Raw genomic sequence first — 20,587 nt, forward strand, 5'->3', positions numbered from 1 at the left:
AGGTCTCCCTCACTGTGGGCAGATTCTTTACCAGCTGAGCCACCAGGGAAGTTTGACTAAATCAAAGTTAAATTGAACACTGACAACCTGGAATCATGTGTAAGAAGGCATCAGAGTCATCATTGTAATGTCGACGCTCCCTCCAACAACGCTGCCCAGGTCAGTTTCAGGGCCTAAAAATACTTCTTTCTGGAAGGATGGAATGGTCTGTGTTTGCACTAGGGACAGCAAGGACTTGACCAAAACCTGAGAGGGTGTGTGGGGAGGGCAAACACCTCACACACCTGTTATACATTACCTATCAGGGTAACAGGAGACTTGTGCCAAGGGTCCAGTAAATGTAAACGTTTGAAAAGCACTGATTTAGGATAACATTCTCCTTTAACAGACTAAAAACAGTAGTGCCAGGGCACTACCCCAGACGACTTAAACAGAATTTCTGGGGCCTGGGAATGTGAATGAAATGTGCCTTTCAGAGTTGAAAATTGCTAGTCACTCTTCTTTGTGATAGATAGATACACCAAGCACTTAGGAACCTTCCCAGGAGGCAGAGTAGAGAGGTTTAAGAGCATCTAATCTGGGTTCCCATCCTTGCTCTGACACTCATTGGTTGTGTCAACTCACTGTACCTTAGTTTCCTAGTCTGTAAGATGGAAATGATAATTATACTTACCTAAATAACTGGGAGATGTCTATTAAGTAAATAACCTAGTTTAATTCATAAATCGTTAAGCCAAATTTCTAAGAGTTGGAAAATCTTATGATGATGTTGTTGAGCTGCTGAGCGGACTCAAAAAAAAAGTATGCAGCAGTTACTCTTCTGTTATTTCTACTGTATGACTTTAAGAAGTTCTTTGTTATTCATTCGTCAGAGGCCTGAAAGGAGGTGGAATAGGGTTGAGGAGATTAAATTTAGGCAAAATTACTGTAAAGAATGGGAAAGGGAACTGTCAAGGAACAAAGTGAAGGATTTCTGATCTGACGTTAAAAATCATACATTTGTTACAGAAGCAAGTGGCAGTTATGTGATTTCTTTTAGTGGTGATGTGGCTGGAGACTGGAGAAGATATGGCTTGGTCCATACTGGGATGGAAATTGCCAGGGTTCTTATTCCAGATAAACAAAGGAGTGAGGTATAGTTGAAATTGCTGTGCTTGGGGTTCATAGTAGGTAGGAAGAGAAGCAAATTCAGGAGAAAGCCAATCAGAGAAAGGAGGTAGGGAGAATAGGGATTTGAGGGCTGAAGGTCCAGAACCTAGGCACTCCAAGTATGGCCAGACAACATTGACATCACCTGGGAGTTTGCTGGAAATGCAGAATCCTTTGTTTCACGCCAAACCTACTGAATCAGAACGTACATTTAAGTAAGATTTCCAGATGATCCCTATGTACATTTAAATTTTATTTGCAGTGGTCTACAGGTCAAAAAGGCTTAGTGTTAGAGTGTGAAAGATATGGAGGTATATAAGGTTGGCATGAAAGACTAAAACACTACAGTTAGCACAGGTGATCTTTCTAAGCACGACACCACTATAGGTAAAACCATAATAAGGCAGATCATTTAACATCATAAAAATGTATACATTTTATTCAGGAAATCTCAAAGGTTACCGGAAAAATTGCAAACTGGAAGAATTGATAGCCCTTACAAAATCAAGAATGGGCAAGGACATTAATAGGCAGTTCACCAAAGCAGTAATACAAATGGTCAATAAACATAGTAAAAGCTACTATCCTGCTTAGCAATCAAAGAATTACACATTAGAAGGGTGAAGTAATACTTTGTTTTGCTTATCACCAAGAAAGATTAAAAAATTGATGGTACCTAGAAATGGACAGGATCTGGGAAAATGACATTCCTGCTATTTTAATGGTATTATAAATTGCTACAATATTTCTGGGAGGAAATCTGGGGAATGGACATCGAAATTTAAAATATGCTCTTCCTTGATAAAAACTTAAGCTATAGAAGTAGTTTGGAGAAGAGCTAAGTTTATATGTTAGGATATTTATAAGCACCACTGTTTTTTAACTTTTTACTTTGTATTGGGGTATAGCCAATTGACAATGTTGTGATAATTTCACAACAAAGGGACTCACCCATACATATACATGTATCCATTCTCCCCAAACTCCCCTCCCATCCAGGCTTCTGTATAACATTGAGCCCAGTTTGTGAAAGCATCTGTTTTCAATTGTGACAAAGTAGATAAACAAACAATGGCAGGTTGATTATATCACTGGTTCTCAACTGGGGGTTGATACTGGCCACAGGTGACATTTGGGAATAGGTGTGAAATATTTGATTGATTTGGGGTAGGGGAGGAGGACAGTGCTATTGGCATCTAGTGGGTAGAGGGCAGGAATGCTGCTAAACATTCTTCAGTGACAACACAGCCTCCCACAACAAAGAATTTACTAACCCCAAATTCTGGTGTTGAGATTGAGACACCTTGGGTTAGATGAAGAATATTATAGTCTTCAGTTCAGTTCAGTCCCGCAGTCGTGTCCAGCTCTTTGCGACCCCATGGACTGCAGCATGCCAGGCTTCCCTGTCCATCACCAACTCCCAGAGCTTGCTCAAATTCATGTCCATCGAGTTAGTGATGCCATCCAAACATCTCATTCTCTGTTGTCCCCTTCTCCTCCTGCCTTCAATCTTTCTCACCATCAGGGTCTTTTCTAATGAGTCAGTTCTTTGTGTGAGATGGCCAAAGTATTGGAGTTTCAGCTTCAGCATCAGTCCTTCCAATGTATATTCAGAGCTGATTTCCTTTAGGATGGACTGGTTTGATCTCCTTGAAGCCTTACAATAAATTATTTTTCAGTCATATTAATGATGTGGGTCTTTATTTATTGGCTTGGAAAGATAAGTCATTGAGTGGCAAAAAGCAGATTGTAAAAGTAAATGAATAGTCAATTCCCACTTTGGAAAGCAAACAAACAAACAAAACTATTCCTAGCAAAAGGTTTAAAGGGTTACAAACTGCAGAGTGGTAAGCTTTGAGTTTCAAGGTTCTGATTTTTCTTTTAAAATCTTTCTGTATTTTCTGAAAACAATTTGCAGTTATACATGTGTTACTTCTTTTCATCAGAAAAACAATGAAGGCATTTTCACCTGAAAGCAAAAAGCACAGAAGTGTCAGAGATAAACAATTCTCAATGAAGACAAGATCTAAAATTTCTTTGGAGTGAATTACAGAAGCTAAGAAGGACATTGGAAATGGGATATTAAGGAATTTTAAAAGCTCGAGGAGCAGGTGAATGATTCTGTCATGGGACTCTGAAATTCCCTAAGATAGTGGCAGGAATTAGAGCAGAAGGGAAGACTATAGTGACTATTTTTTTGTTGTCGTTTATGTTGTCACTAGGTCGTGTCCAGCTCTTTTGCAACCCCGTGGACTGTAGCCCACTAGGCTCCTACGTCCATGGGATTTCCTGGGGAAGAATACTGGACTGGGTTATCATTTCCTTTTCCAGGGGATCTTCCCCACCCAGGGATGGAACCCCTGCCTCCTGCATTGGCAGGCATATTCTTTATCACTAAGCCACCAGGGAAGCCTGGTGACAAGTGACTATAGTCAGGGGTTAAATACCACAGTAATTGTCAACAAGAATGGGCAGACCGGTGAAACTAGACTTTGTGACCTTCAATCTTGCTTTTTCCTTCTTTCAAAAGTGTCACAAGAAAATATGAACAAGGTAAAGAAATATTTAAAAGCTACAAATTCCACTTACCCAGTAACAACAACTCTGAAAATAAATTTAGGCATTAAGTAGTCCTCTAATGGTGCACACTTGCTTCTGATATTTTGCCCTTATACACAGTAAATGATCTTAGAACTAAATTTTTGAGCACATCCTTGTTTAGGATCAGTTCTTAGACATGCAGTTTTAAATATTTGGCCAAACTGTATTCTGATAAAATGTCAAAATTATAATTTCAAAATGTTCAAAAAATTCTCACACAGAGTAAAAATACGGAGTAAACATAGGTCAAGTTTTTATTTTTTTTTAAATAATTTTTTAAATTTATTTATTCTTGGCCGTGCTGGGTCTTCTTTGCTACGTGAGCTGTTCTCTAGTTGCAGTACAGGGACTTCTCACCTCGGCGGCGGCTTCTGTTACGGAGCACGTGCTCCGGGCACTCAGGGTCAGGAGCTGTGGCTCCCAGGCTCTAGAGCACAGATTCAGTAGTTGTGGCACACAGGCCTCGTTTGTTTCACGGCATGTGGGATCCTGCCAGACCAGGAATAGAACCTGTGTCTCCTGCCTTGGCAGGTGGACTCCACCACTGAGCCACCAGGGAAGCCCTAGGTCAAGTTTTTCTTTTAGCTTATTATTGAAGAAGTCAGCAGGAAACAAAGCTGGTTCAAAGAAAGATATGGGAAGTAATATTTTATATATATCAGTGTAAGAAAAAAAGAATATTGAAACCATTCTAAATTATTGCTAGACATAAATCTGATTAAATTCCTGCAGAGTAATAAACTATAACCTTTGGTGCTATGTTCTCTACAGAGTATAAATCATTTTCATCTATAAAGGACAAAAAAATATTTGTATCTCTCTTAGACAAAAAAATTAGCTCTGGGACTTCCCTGGTGGTCTAGTGGTAAAGAATCCACCTGCTAATCCTGGGGACATGGGTTCAGTCCCTGGTCTGGGAAGATTCCACATGCCTTGGGACAACTAAGCCTGTGTACCACAACTACTGAAGCCCTCTCGCCCTAGAGCCCATGTTCCACAACAACAGAAGCCACAGCAAATAGAAGCCCAAGCACCAAAACTAGAGCATAACGCTTGCTCACCACAACTAGAGAAAGCCCACGCGCAGCAATAAGGACCCAGTGCAATGAAAAATAAATAAATAAATTGTGCTTAGTCACCCAGTCGTGTCCAACTCTTTGCAACACCCTGGACTGTAGCCTGCCAGGTTCCTCTGTCCATGGGCATTCTCCAGGCGAGAATACTGGAGTGGGTTGCCATGCCCTCCTTACATTAAAAGAAATTAGCATCTTATCAGTTTTCTACAAGTTAACATTTAAATTTATTTTTTATTAAAGACAAGTTTGGGTCTATATCTATTAAAGAAATTGATCAATGACTAATAACCTTCTAAAAACAGAAAGTACCAGGTGCAAATGGATCACTGGTGAATTCTACCAAATATTTAAGGAAGAATTTTTACTAATTTGCCATAATCTCTTTTAGAGTATAAACACAAAGGGAATACTTCATAACTTATTCTATGATGCCAGGATTAAAATCAGACAAATATATTACAAGAAAAGAAAACTACAGATTGCTATCTTTCATGAACATGGATGCAAAAGTCCTCAACAAAATATTAGCAGGTTGAATCCAAAAAAAGTATAAAAATAGTTATATATCATGACCAAGTTGGATTTATGCCAGGTAAACAAGGCTGGTTCAACATTTGAAAATTGAATAAGGTAACCTATTACGTCAGACTAACAAAAGAAATACCACATGACCATATCAATAGATGCAGAAAAAGCATTTGACAAAACCCAAACCTCATTCTTGATTAAAAACTTTCAGTAAACTAGAAATAGAAGAGAACATTCTGAAATTACTAGAGACTATCTACAAAAAACCTACAGCTAACATCAGAGTTAATGATGAGAGATATAAAGTTTTTCCTCTAAGATCAGAAACAAAGCAAGGATGTCCCCTCTGGCCACTATTTTTTAATATCTTCCTGACTGTCCTTGCTAATGAAATCAGGCCAAAAAAGGGGGGAAAAAAGGATATAAATTAAACACAATTGTGAAGGAAGATGCAAAACTGCCTTTGTTTCACAAGTGACATGATTATCTGTGTAGAAAATCTGAAAGAACTGACAAAACAAACATAAACGAAAACATCTCCTGGAACTAACAAGTGATTGTTGCAAGGTTGCAGGTAGCAAGGTTAATATATAAAAATCAAATGCTTTCCTACATACTAACAAGTAGGATTTAAAATTTAAAACGTAATACCATTATGGCAACTCACTCCAGTATTCTTACCCGGAGAATTCCATGGATAGAGGAGCCTGGTAGGCTACATTCCATGGGGTCAAAGAATCGGACATGACTTAGTGACTAAACCACCACAATCTTTTGGGCATCCCCCCAAAAGAAATACTTAGGTATATATCTAACAAAATATGTACAGGATCTATATGATGAAAACTACAAAACTCTGATGAACAAAATCAAAGAACTAAATAAATGGAGAGAGATTCTGCGTCCATGTATAGAAAAACTCAATATTGTCAGGATGTGGGTTTTTCCTAACTTGATCTGTAGATTCAATGCAATATCAATTAAAGTCTCAGCAAGTATTTTGTAGATATCAACACACTGAGGCTAAAGTAAATTTGAAAAGGCATAAGAAAGGACTCATACAATTAATTAAAGGAGAATAACATAGCTGGACTAACACAGTCCAACTTCGAGACTTACTATAAGGCTACATTAATCAGAACAGTGAGGTACTGGTGAAAGATTAAACAAATAGATCACTGTCAGTAACTGACTCTTCCCACCCTCAACATCTTCTTTTGTCTGTAACTGAGGATGGTATTCAAGATGAGGCTTCAGCCATTTGGCAAGTGGCTCAGTTTCTCTGGTCTCTTCCACATATTCGCATCATTAAATTTTGGTTTGATTTTTTCCTGTTAATCTGTCTCACGTCAATTTAATTTTTAGACCAGCCAGAATAATCTAGGGCTTCCCCTGATGGCTCAGCAGTATAGAAGTCTCCTGCAATCGGTGAAACACAGGAGATGTGGATTTCATCCTTGGCTCAGGAAGATCCCCTGGAGGAGGAGATGGCAACCCACTCCATTATTCTTGCCTGGGAAATCCCACGGACAGAGGAGCCTGATAGGCTACAGTCTGTGGGGTTGTAAAGAGTCAGACACGACTGAGTGGCTAAACACAGAATAATAGGATAGAAGGACAGAGGAAAATTTCTTCCTCCTCAACACACCACCAAAGACATGAATCAAGAAAATAATAATTGATAAGCTGAACTTCATTAAAATTAAAGACTTTTGCTCTGCAAAATGACAATATCAAGAGAGCTAAAAGACAAGTCACAGACTGGGAAAAATTATTTGCAAAAGACACATCTGATAAAGGACTGCTAAAACATACAAGGAACTCTTAAAACAATAAGAAAATAAACAACCTGATTTTAAAATGTGCCAAAAATCTTAACAGATGCTTTGCAAGAGAAGGGATGTAGATGGCAAATAAGCATATTAAGAGATGCTCCACATCCTAAGTCATCATGGAAATGTAAATTAAAATAATACTGAGGTATCATTACACACTTGTCAGAGTGGGCAAAATCATGATCACCGATAACACTAAATTCTATGTGGGTGTGAACTCTCATACAAAGCTGGTGGGAGTGCAAAATGGTACAGTCACTTTAGAAGACAGCTTGGTGTTTTCTTACAAAATTTAATATATTCTTACCATATAATTCAGCAATCTTGCTCTTTGGTATTTACCCAAATGAGTTGAAAACTTATGGCCTCACAAAAAACTGCACAAAGATGTTTATAGCAGCTTTATTTATAACTGTCAAAACTTGAAAGCAACAAAGATGTCCTTCAGTAAGTGAATGGATAGACCATTGTTCATTTAGACAGTGGAATATTATTCAGTGCTAAAAAGAAATGAGCTATCTAGCCATACAAAACATGGATGAGCTTTAAATGCATATCGCTAAGAGAAAGAAGCCAATCTGAAAAGGCCACATAGTATATAATTCAAACTATAGGACATTCTGGAAAAGGCCAAACTTTGGAGACAGTGAAAAGATCAGTGGTTGCCAGGGTAGGGCTTGGAGGGGTGCTGCTGCTGCTAAGTCACTTCAGTCGTGTCCAACTCTGTGCGACACCATAGACGGCAGCCCACCAGGTTCCCCTGACCCTGGGATTCTCCAGGCAAGAACACTGGAGTGGGTTGCCATTTCCTTCTCCAATGCATGAAAGTGAAAAGTGAAAGTGAAGCCTCTCAGTCGTGTCTAACTCGCAGCGACCCCAGGGACTGCAGCACCAGGCTCCTCCGTCCATGGGATTTTCTAGGCAAGAGTACTGGAGGGGTGGGGGATGAATAAACAGAGCACCTAGGATTTTAGGGCAGTAAAAATACTCTGTATGATATTATACTGATGGATATACAGCATTACACATTTGTTCAAACCCATAGAATATACAACACCAAGAGTGAACCCTTAGGTAAACTATGGATGATTGGGTGTTTATGATGTGTCATTGTAGGTTCATTCTTGATAGAAAATTTACTATTCTAGTGAATGATGCTGATACTGGAGAGGTTATGCACATTTAGGGGCAGAGACTGTATGGGAAATCTCTGTACCTCCTTCTTGATTTTGTTGTAAACCTAAAACTGCTCTTTAAAAAATGGTCTTTGGACTTCTCTGGTGGGCCAGTGGTTAAGAGCCTTTTCTGCCAATGCAGAGAACACGCATTCAATCCCTGGTCTGGGAAGATTTCCACATGCGCCAAGACTACTGAAGCCCTCGCGTTCTAGAGCCTGTGCTCTGCAGCAAGAGAAGCCACTGCAATAAGAAGCCCGAGTACTGCAATGAAGTAGCCCCTGCTCACAGCAAAGAAGAACCAGCGCAACAACTCCCACAAATTGTCTTTAAAAAGACTAGTTTTCTTGACATTTCACCTGTAGAATGTAATAACTCATACTAATGCCACTCAGTGACTCCACTGCCTGCTGCTTTCCATATAGCTGAGAGAGGCTGGGTATTTACTGTTAGCCTGACTTCCCTCCCTCAGCCCTCCACCTACGTCCTGCAAACTAGCTCTCCCAAATCAAATGTCTGCTTAAATTGGATCTGTTAATTCTTGGTAAAAATAAAAGAAGTGACTTTACAGTGTTGTAGGATGGAAAGATGGCCATTTTTAGTCATTGACATGAAAGTTGTCAGTGGAAAGCTAGATGGTTTCCAGTAAGGTCCAAGATTCTGTCCTTCTCCTAGGCAACCTCAGAGTGATGTCTAAACAGTGGGACCCAGAAGTTTAAAGAACCCAGCTCAACTCAAGCACTCTGTTGGAAACAGGAACTCTGTAGTCCGTGCTGTATATTTGTTGTTGTTGTTTTTGGTTTTGCTCCTTTATTTTTTGAGAACATTTCATTAGGGATGATAAGCATTTCATTAGGGATGGTGACTGTGTTTTCTATTTGCTATGCAATCTTCTCTTGAAATCCAAGCAAAATAGTGCGTTTATCTTGGAGGTACAATTGTAAACATGTTGGCATTCCTTTGGGAGATTTATAAAGGATTTGTGTACCCATCTGTGTTCATGATAAACTTCTGAATTCTGGAATTTTTGATAGCACACAGAGAGAAAGAGCTGAAAAATGCGAAGTCATCAAAAGCACGACATAGTTCCTGGAAGTGTTTAACAATAGATAGCAGTGACTACAAAGGTATCCACCATTATCACACTCCCATGGTCCCCGCTTCAGCGCTGAGTGCATCACTGTGAGAGTTAACCTGTTTGCTGCCCTGCCCCACTCTTCCTTCGTTCCTTCCTTTCTCCCCTCCTTCCTTCCTTCCTCTCTTTTCATTCATTCATTCTTTTATCAATTATTTATTGCTTACCCTGTGCCAGGCACGGTGCTATCTCCTAAGGAGTACAACTGTGAACAAGACGGGTCAAATCCCTGCCCTTACGTAGCTTGCATTCTACAATCAAAATTCTCCGCTGAAGAATCTCACATGTTCAAAAAAACCTGTGATCTTTCTTACATTACTTTCTGCCACTTCCGTCTTGTCTTTAGGGGTTTGGACCACATTCTACACTGTGTAGCATGACCTTTTTGGCTCAACATTTTATCTACTGACAGTGGAGCAAAATGAAAATTTAATCAGATCAAAGCTTAGACCTGACCCTCCAGGGTACCCTAACACACTGATTGAGAACCACTGTCAGGAAAAATCTAAACAAATGTGGTATGTATCTAATTTAGTTCATGAAGATACCCCAATTAGAGTGAGTTGAGCCCTCCACAGCCTCTACAGCAGTGCTCAGGATATGCTTGCTGATTTATAAATGTTCCTCTAGGAAGGATAGAGCCTCAGTATATAATTCATAATAAGCCATACAGTAAATTGCTAAAAACTGTCTGTGGAGCCAGGGCTTCCCTGGTGGCTCAGTGGTAAAGAATCTGCCTGCAGTGCAGGAGCCAGATCACCCAAGTTTAAACCCTAACTCTCTCACTTACTGTTTGACCTTGAGCATGTTACTTAACCTCTCTGTGTTTTCACTTCCTTATATGTAAAATGTGTACATGTTTGCAATACTCATGGTACCAATCTTATAGGTTTGTAGGCGTTTTATAGGGTTGCATATTTTAAATGAGTTGTGATATGTAAAGGACTTATAACAAACAGCATCTGGCACATGGTAAATTTTTTAAGATAAGAATTCTTCAATATATTAATATGCAGTCAACTTTCAACTTTTCTAGATTGTCTTCTAAACGTTGAATTCTATGTATTTAAATCCTGAAAGATGATGCTGTGAAAGTGCTGCACTCAATATGCAGGCAAATTTGGAAAACTCAGCAGTGGCCACAGGACTGGAAAAGGTCAGTTTTCATTCCAATCCCAAAGAAAGGCAATGCCAAAGAATGCTCAAACTACCGCACAATTGCACTCATCTCACACACTAGTAAAGTCATGCTCAAAATTCTCCAAGCCAGGCTTCAGCAATATGTGAACCATGAACTTCCTGATGTTCAAGCTGGTTTTAGAAAAGGCAGAGGAACCAGAGATCAAATTGCCAACATCCGCTGGATCATGGAAAAAGCAAGAGAGTTCCAGAGAAACATCTATTTCTGCTTTATTGACTATGCCAAAGCCTTTGACTGTGTGGATCACAATAAACTGTGGAAAATTCTGAAAGAGATGGGAATACCAGACCACCTGATCTGCCTCTTGAGAAATTTGTATGCAGGTCAGGAAGCAACAGTTAGAGCTGGGCATGGAACAACAGACTGGTTCCAAATAGGAAAAGGAGTTCGTCAAGGCTGTATATTGTCACCCTGTTTATTTAACTTATATGCAGAGTACATCATGAGAAACGCTGGACTGGAAGAAACACAAGCTGGAATCAAGACTGCCAGGAGAAATATCAATAACCTCAGATATGCAGATGACACCACCCTTATGGCAGAAAGTGAAGAGGAACTCAAAAGCCTCTTGATGAAAGTGAAAGTGGAGAGTGAAAAAGTTGGCTTAAAGCTCAACATTCAGAAAACGAAGATCATGGCATCTGGTCCCACCACTTCATGGGAAATAGATGGGGAAACAGTGTCAGACTTTATTTTTCTGGGCTCCAAAATCACTACAGATGGTGACTGCAGCCATGAAATTAAAAGACACTCCTTGGAAGGAAAGTTATGACCAACCTAGATAGCATATTCAAAAGCAGAGACATTACGTTGCCAACAAAGGTCCGTCTCATGAAGGCTATGGTTTTTCCTGTGGTCATGTATGAATGTGAGAGTTGGACTGTGAAGAAGGCTGAGCGCCGAAGAATTGATGCTTTTGAACTGTGGTGTTGGAGAAGACTCTTGAGAGTCCCTTGGACTGCAAGGAGATCCAACCAGTCCATTCTGAAGGAGATCAGCCCGGGATTTCTTTGGAAGGAATGATGCTAAAGCTGAAACTCCAGTACTTTGGTCACCTCATACGAAGAGTTGACTTATTGGAAAAGACTCTGATGCTGGGAGGGCTTGGGGGCAAGAGAAGGGGACAACAGAGGATTAGATGGCTGGGTGGCATCACTGACACGATGGACGTGAGTCTCGTTGAACTCCGGGAGTTGGTGATGGACAGGGAGGCCTGGCGTGCTGCGATTCATGGGGTCGCAAAGAGTCGGACACGACTGAGTGACTGATCTGATCTGATCTGATGTATTTTAAGTTACTTTTATTGAGTATTACAGACACATACACAAGCACACAAAGAAGTACACAGCTAAATGCTCATGTAACCACCATTCAGGTCAAGATAAAAAATGGTTCAGTTACTTCAGAATTCCCTCTTGTACCACTTCCCAGTTACTGGGCCTTTCCTCCTTCTCCAGGGTAATCACTTAGCTTTGCAATTTTTATTAGTACAAGCTATGGCATGTTATAAATTCTTTATAAGCCCCAAATTGGAGCTATTGTTGTCATTGTTGTTACCACCTAGTGAAAATAAGCAAGACAGAAAGAAGCAAAAGATGTAAGAGCTTGCTTCTGCTGCTTCTTTATTTCTGCATCCCAGCTTCTTTCAACATATGCCCAATAGTGGAATAAATCTTGATCGCTCATGATAATTAATTGTTAGAAGCAACTGTTAGAAGTAACTTTTTCTCTTGAAAGCATGGTCTCTGAGTGCAAAAATAATTCTCACTTTACCTGCTATACTTAATTTATAGGATAGATTTAAGAGAAAGCTTCCTAGGCCAAATAAGGTACATTTCCAAAGCCAAGGCAGTAACATTTAGCAGCATTTACTTGGCTCACTGGATTATGTTTGGTCACTATCAAACTGTTGTTTGCCATAAGAGCAGATGATAAATGTACTCATATCTATTTAGGAAACAGTATAACCATCACTTCATGGGAAATAGATGGGGAAACAGTGGAAACAGTGTCAGACTTTGTTTTTTTGGGCTCCAAAATCACTGCAGATGGTGACAGCAGCCATGAAATTAAAAGATGCTTACTCCTTGGAAGGAAAGTTATGACCCCCCCTAGATAGCATATTCAAAAGCAGAGACATTACTTTGCCAACAAAAGTCAGTCTCATCAAGGCTATGGTTTTTCCTGTGGATGTGAGAGTTGGACTGTGAAGAAGGCTGAGTGCTGAAGAATTGATGCTTTTGAACTGTGGTGTTGGAGAAGACTCTTGAGAGTCCCTTGGACTGCAAGGAGATCCAACCAGTCCATTCTGAAGGAGATCAGCCCTGGGATTTCTTTGGAAGGAATGATGCTAAAGCTGAAACTCCAGTACTTTGGCCACCTCATGCGAAAAGCTGACTCATTGGAAAAGACTCTGATGCTGGGAGGGATTGGGGGCAGGAGGAGAAGGGGACGACAGAGGATGAGATGGCTGGATGGCATCACTGACTCGATGGACGTGAGTCTGAGTGAACTCCGGGAGTTGGTGATGGACAGGGAGGCCTGGCGTGCTGCCATTCATGGGGTTACGAAGAGTCAGACATGACTGAGCGACTGAACTGAACTGAACTGGTAACTACTGAATCCATTTTCTTCTCTTGCTTTGTTTTAAATGTTGAGCAATAACTATCTTTTGGCTCATTAAGAAAAAATAAGCTATGTATTTGAGAAAGGGTTCTCCAATTTTGTTCATATTCCATATCTGCTAAGAAAAGTAAAGGGGTTGTGGAGAAAGAAAGAAAAAGATGTATATGTACCAGAATGACAAAGGTGAGACTATTTGATTATAGTTGATATTTGTAAGTTTATCTAATTATCTACTTTTTAAATTCTCATTCCTTCTTTTTTTTATTAAATTAATTTTATTTTTTATTGCAATAACATTGTTATACAGTGTTGTGTCTGTTGTAGGTCTTATTGTTGTTCAGTTGCTAAATTGTGTCCAACTCAGTGGAACCATGGACAGCAGCCTGCCAGGCTCCTCTGTCCTCTCTGATCTCCTGGAGTTTGCTCAAATTCATGTCCATTGAGTCAGTGATGTTATCTAACCATCTCATCCTCTGCTGCTCCCTTCTCTTTTTTGCCTTCTATCTTTCCATTGAGTCGGCTCTTTGCATCAGGTGGCCAAAGAAATGGAGGTTCAGCCTCAGCAAAAGTCCTCCCAATGAATATTCAGAGTGGATTTCCTTTAGGATTGACTGGTTTGATTTCTTTGCAGTCCAGGGGTAATTATTTACTTTTCAATGATCCTTTTGAAAATAGCCCAGATCGTGTCCATTCAACAATGATCTCCTCGAAATCAAATTTTAAATATATTTAGACAGCACCCAAAACATTCTCTTGTCTCCTCATGATTGCTTAATTAATTGATTCATTCAGCCTGTCAATAAATAATAATTGACATCAAATAATACACTAAGCACTGTGAATACCACAGTGGAAAAGAGAAACATATCCTTCATACTAATAGAGTTCCTATTTTATTGTGTAAGTCATTGCTGCTGCTGCTGCTGCTAAGTCGCTTCAGTCGTGTCTGACTCTTTGCGACCCCATAGATGGCAGCCCACCAGGCTCCTCTGTCCCTGGGATTCTCCAGGCAAGAACACTGGAGTGGGTTGCCATTTCCTTCTCCAATGCATGAAAGTGAAAAGGTGTAAGTCACAGAAACCCACAAATACTCAGCGAACATTTTGATGTGTATCACAAAAGGAAAATTACAGGATATTAGGAGGCAGACTAACAGAAGGTTCTAATCAGGTCTGGTGGGCATGAGTGAAGGTCAGAGAAGGCTTTTTCAAAATGTGTCTTTTTAACCCCAAACCTAAAGGATGGAGAAAGGGAAGGTTCAAACAAAGAGAATAATGTATTTTATTTTATAGACTCATGTAGTTTTTATTATATTAGAAATAAGCCCCCCAAGTATACACAGCCTTCTCTTCCATCCCAGGCTGTGTGGAGCCAGGGTCCCCCTCCACCTCCTCCCTATGGCCACCTCTTAGCCAACAGCAGTGCCCACCCAGGTCCCTTCCCTCCTTCAGCTGGAGGCCAGTCCACAGCCCACCCATCAGCCCCAACACATCACCACCACCACCAGCAACAGCAGCAGCAGCAGCAACCACCACCACCACATCATGGGGGCTCTGGGCCCCCTCCCCCTGGAGCATATCCTCACCCCCTGGAGAGCGGTGGTTCCCACCATGCACACCCCTATGCCATGTCTCCCTCCCTGGGGTCTCTGAGACCCTATCCACCAGGGCCAGCACACCTGCCCTCACCTCACAGCCAGGTGTCCTACAGCCAAGCAGGTCCTAATGGACCCCCAACCTCCTCTTCTTCCAATTCCTCTTCCTCCTCTCAAGGGTCCTACCCGGGTTCACACCCCTCTCCTTCCCAGGGCCCCTCAGGGGCGCCCTACCCCTTTCCACCGGTGCCTCCGGTCACCACTTCCTCAGCAAAAAAAAAAAAAAGAAATAATATTGAGATGATGAATCATTTAATATTTTATACATTTATATTGTCATATTTTCTATTACCAGCACCCCCCATTCTCCAAACAATTCTGATAGCTGTTGCCCGTCTAAAAGGGTTCTGAAAACCTAATTTCAACATGAAAGTGTGAGCTAAGAAAAACCTAGACAGCATGTTAAAAAGCAGAGACATTGTTTTGCTGACAAAGGTCTGTCTAGTGAAAGCTATGGTTTTTCCAGTAGTCATGTATGGATGTGAGAGTTGGATCATAAAGAAAATTGAGCACCAAAGAAGTGATGCCTTTGAACCATGGTGTTGGGGAAGACTCTTGAGAGTCCCTTGAACTGCAAGGAGATCAAACCAGTCCATCCTAAAGGAAAACAGTCCTGATCCTGAATATTCATTGGAAGGACTTATGCTGAAGCTGAAGCTCCAGTACTTTGGCCATCTGATGAGAAGAGCCGACTCATTTGAAAAGATCCTGATGCTGGGAAAGATTGAAGGCAGGAAGAGAAGGGAATGACAGAGGATGAGATGGTTGGATGGTATCACCGACTTGATAGACATGAGTTTGAGCAAGCTCCGGGAGTTGAGCATGAACAGGGAGGCCTAGCATGCTGCAGTCCATGCGGTCGCAAAGAGTCAGACACAACTGAGCAACAGAACTGAACTGTGTGAGTTTCCTCCTTACCAACAAGCAATTCTCTGGATATAAACTGGGTCTCTTACAATTCAATTCATTTCTGACATTATTGAAACTTAATAAAAAGAAAAACGTTTAAAATGGAATGGGAAGGCCAGAAGAAGGAGCTCTCAGGCCCTACCACTCAACTTCAATTACATTACTAACAGAAGATTTATCTTGCATCTCCAACAGGAAGAAAGCTATTACTTTAGTACCCAGCAGGAGGAAAGAAGAATTTCTCCTTGCCGGGTCATGGCACTGCCAATGAGACTTCACAACTCAACCAATAGAAAGCCACTACTCTTCAAACTCCAGTTTCTACCAATGGTCTCTGTTTATAACAGCTCCTTTAAACTCCCCCTTCTCTATAAAAGAATGGTCCTCTTTGTTCTCTGGCCTCGCCTGTGGTTTTCCATAGATTGCATGTCCTAAATTGCAATTCTTTGCTGTTTATCAAAGAGACCCATTTTGCTGGTAAAATAGCTGGCTGTTTTTATTGTCTTAACACTATCTATACAGAGATAGTATCAGATTCCACAGTTTAAGTGTTCAGTTCTGCAAGATTGGTCCATCATCCTTCTATGCCTACAACACCCTTCATCAGATAATCACAGATCTAGGTTATCACTTGAGCTTCTCACCAACTGGCTATAGGTTGGAGGTTTCCACAACACCCTCCTTGGATTCAATTAATTTGCTGGAACGACTCACAAAACTCAAAGAAACATTCTACTTACTGGATCACCAGTTTACTATAAAGGAATATAGCTTAGGAACAGCCAAATGGAAGAGATGGCTAGAGCAGGGTATGTGGGAAGGACCCTGGGTTTTCATGCTCTCCAGGTGAGCACTCATCCCAAATCTCCACCAACCCAGAAGCTCTTTGAGCCCCCTCCTTTTCAGTTTTATGGAGGCTTCATTGTATCGGCACAATTGATTAAATCGTTGGCCACTGGTAATGGATTCTGTCTCCCTCCCTGACCCAGGGGGTAGAATGGAAAGTTCCAACTCTCTAATCAAGTGGTTGGTTCTCCTGGGAACCAGTCCTGATCCTTAGGTGCAAAAGTGAAAGTGAAGTCGCTCAGTCATGTTTGACTCTTTGCGACCCCATGGACTGTAGCTTACCAGGCTCCTCTGTCCATGGGATTTTCCAGGCAAGAATACTGGAGTGGGTTGCCATTTCCTTTTCCAGGAGATCTTCCCAACCCAGGGATTGAACCCAGGTTTCCCGCATTGTAGGCAGATGCTTTACCGTCTGAGCCACCAGGGAAGTCCTAGTTAGGTGCAAAAGTCATTTCAATTTTACATAACAAGAAGCAACTTTATGTTCTCAACACTTAGAAGAAGCATTCTAAGCATTTTAGGAGCTCTATGCCAGAAACTTGATGAAGACCAAATATATATTTCTTATTATAAATCACAATATCGCAGTATCTGAAAGCAAGCTCTCAAGACCCAAAATAGAACCTAACAAATGAACAAATAGGACCCAAATCTTTAAGGGTTCTGCGCTTTTGCAGGGCTAGGCCTTTATTTAATTCCTGTTGCGGATTATCTTCAGACTATGGAGGAGTCATTTCTGTTTCACTTTTCCACAATCAACAGAAATATGGAAACTTAAGTTTTATAATTGTGCTTTTGATTTGTGCCCGTAAATAACTGAGGTTTCATTATCTATCTGTAATAGCTGGAATATGGGTATCAGATAAATAATGCTAACCATTTATTTTCTGGAGTTTTCCCTGGAAGTGTGAAACTACCTGTGTCATGATCTTAAATGATCATTCTCTGGGGAAGAAGGAAGAGGGGTGATGAGCGGCCTTGTTCATCTGCTCACTTCTGGAGTGAAGGTGGAGACAGCTGCTCCTAAACCGGACGGACTAAAAGAGTAGAAAACGGTCTGGCTCCCCAGAGGGCAATAGAGGCACATATACTAAAGTGAATAACTAGTGCACGGAATAGATCAGTGCCTGCTCCAACCCTCTAGGTTTTCACAATTCCAAATTTCTGATTGCAGTGCTATGAGAACAGGTTCCTCTTTTATTAAATCAAGCATGAACACATTCCATTCTGGAGAACATGTAGAACTGCTTTGGGAGAGCCACTCAGCCAGAAAAGCTACTGCAAGTACAGTTTGGTGGTCCCAGAAAAACTAGACATGAAATTAGATAGCTGACCTAGGCAAACCCACTCCTGCTTCAGAATCCTGGGAAGCAACTGGCATGATTACTAAGGGCATTAATATACTGCATGTGTGTGCTAAGTCACTTCATTTGTGTCTGGCTCTTTGAAACCCTATGGACCGCCAGGCTCCTCTGTCCATGTGATTCTTCAGGCAAGAATACTGGAGTGGGTTGCCATGACCTCCTCCAGGGAACCTTCCCAACCCAGGGATTGAACCTGTGTACCTTAGGTCTCCTGCCTCGGCAGGCGGGTTCTTTACCACTGGCACCACCTGGGAAGTCCATACTGCATAATATCACGCAGTATATTAATGTTATAAATACTGGTTTTCAGGAATGGAAATCTTTTGTAATTGTAACAGTAAAGCAACTAGGAGTCAGAGTGAAGAAAATTTACATTGTGGCAATTAAGCTAAGCTGGAACCCTATTTCCCAGATCTCCTTTCCCTGCATACTTCTGGGTTGCTATGCCGCAAGAGATATTTTGCCAAGATTTGGAAGGTGGGAGTGAAGCATCTATTTTTTCTATTCTCAGAAGATCAGGGCAGAGTCTCAGAGCTGTTGCAGCTCAGCCTTCTTTGTTGGTTCACCTGGTTGATGTAGAGAAGCTGGTCCCACAGCTCCTCCAGATCCTCCCAGATCTCCTCCTTCATCTTCCATGATCCCTGGGCCAGGTGTGTGTTTACCCCTAACCTAAAGGTGCTTAAGCTCATGTCTTTCTCACATGGAGGTTGGAGGCTTGAAGCAGGTGGGTACCACTGTGGGTGCCAGTCTGTTCAGGAGGGTTCCAGCTAGTCCCCACAGGCTCCTGTTTGTCCTTGCTCTCTCCCACTTCATGTCCATCTTTCCTTCCTGACTACCTGCCTTGCAGACTGCAGGCCCCAGCACCAGACACAGAAGCAATAGACTTAGAGAGACCATTTAACAAGGTCCAACAATTGCCCATTCAAGTCCAATCCTTAAATCCCTCACTCTGTATCATTCCTAGTGGTGCTACCTCTCTGATTGAACTCCAGCTGACACAGGACTTTCAACATATAGACTGTAAAGCCTGACAATATGATGGCACCACTTCTGTGTGATCTTGGGCAACTTAATCTCTGGACCTCACTTTCCCCATCCGTTAAATGGGAACACTAGTTCTCGCCTTCTACGACTGTCACAAGATAATAAATGAAAATCACTTAACAGTGTTTAGCCTTCAAAAATATTCAACAATTGTGTGTGTGTGTGGCAGGAGGAGAAGGCTGCCAAGTTTGGGGAATACAATGGAGAATAGACAAGATAGTTCCTGCTTCGATCTTGCTTGGAGTTCAGCAGGGGATACAGACTAGTTTGGAATAATTATTAAGTATAGTGGGATGTACATTACTACAAGGGGAGGGAAGAGGAGGATGGGAGGACCGCCTTATAACTGGCGGTAGGCAGGGGTGGGGTACATCCAGGAAGGATACCCAGAGGAGGTGGCGTCTAAACTGAGACATGAAGGCAGTTAGACACCCTTGAGCCATCTAAGAAGAGGGCACTGTGTGGGCAAACCTAAGAGGTAAATATCAGAGTTGTTGTTGTTCGGTTGCTAAGTTGTGTCCAACTCTTTGCAACCCCACGGGCAGCACACCAGGCTCCCCTGTCCTTCACTTTCTCCTGGAGTTTGCTCAAACTCATGTTGATTGAGTTGGTGACGCCATCCAACCAGAGTCTGATCGTTGTTATCACCATCAGGGTTCATATTGCATTGGCTGAATGTTGGCCCTTTTGGCCTTTGCTACCAGTGGACTCTGAGTCCAGAGCAGAGAAGAGAGATGGAGAGTGGGAGGCAGGCAGTGCCCAGGGGAGTGGAGCACTACCAGGAACCAGGAGACCCATTCAGAAGCCAACTGGTCTGGCAATGAGAGTGCCCCTAGATCAGGAGTTAAATATTGTATAGTAAAAAGCAATGTTAGGACTGTGTTCTAGCAAATGTTGAGTTTTTTGAAATTGAAATATAGTTGATATACAATATTAGTTTCAGGTGTACTAAATAATCTGAAATTTGTATACATTATGAAATGATCACCATGGTAAGTCTAGTAACAAATTGCCCCCATACAATGTTATAACAATTCTATTGACTATGTTCCTTATGCTGTATATTAACTCCCTGTGACTTATAGATTATCCCTGGAGGAGGGCATGGCAACCCACTCCAGTATTCTTGCTTGAAGAATCATATAGACAAAGGAGCCTGTCAGGCCGCAGTCCATCGTGTTGCACGGAGTCAGACACAACTGAAGTGACTTAGCATGAACACATGACTTAAATATTATATAACTGGAAGTTTGTGTCTCTTAACCCCTTTCACCTATTTTGCCAGCTTCCCCACCCCACTCCCTTCTAAGCAATCACCATTTGTTCTCTGTTTCTATAAGTCTGTGTTCATTTTGTTTTGTTTGCTTGTTTCTTTGGTTTTTTAAGTTCAACCTGTAAGTGAAATTAGGCAAAATTTGTCTTTCTCTGTTTAACTTATTTCACTT

The sequence above is a fragment of the Bos mutus genome, chromosome 5, assembly GCF_027580195.1.
Source record: "Bos mutus isolate GX-2022 chromosome 5, NWIPB_WYAK_1.1, whole genome shotgun sequence".
In the NCBI taxonomy this organism is placed as follows: domain Eukaryota; kingdom Metazoa; phylum Chordata; class Mammalia; order Artiodactyla; family Bovidae; genus Bos; species Bos mutus.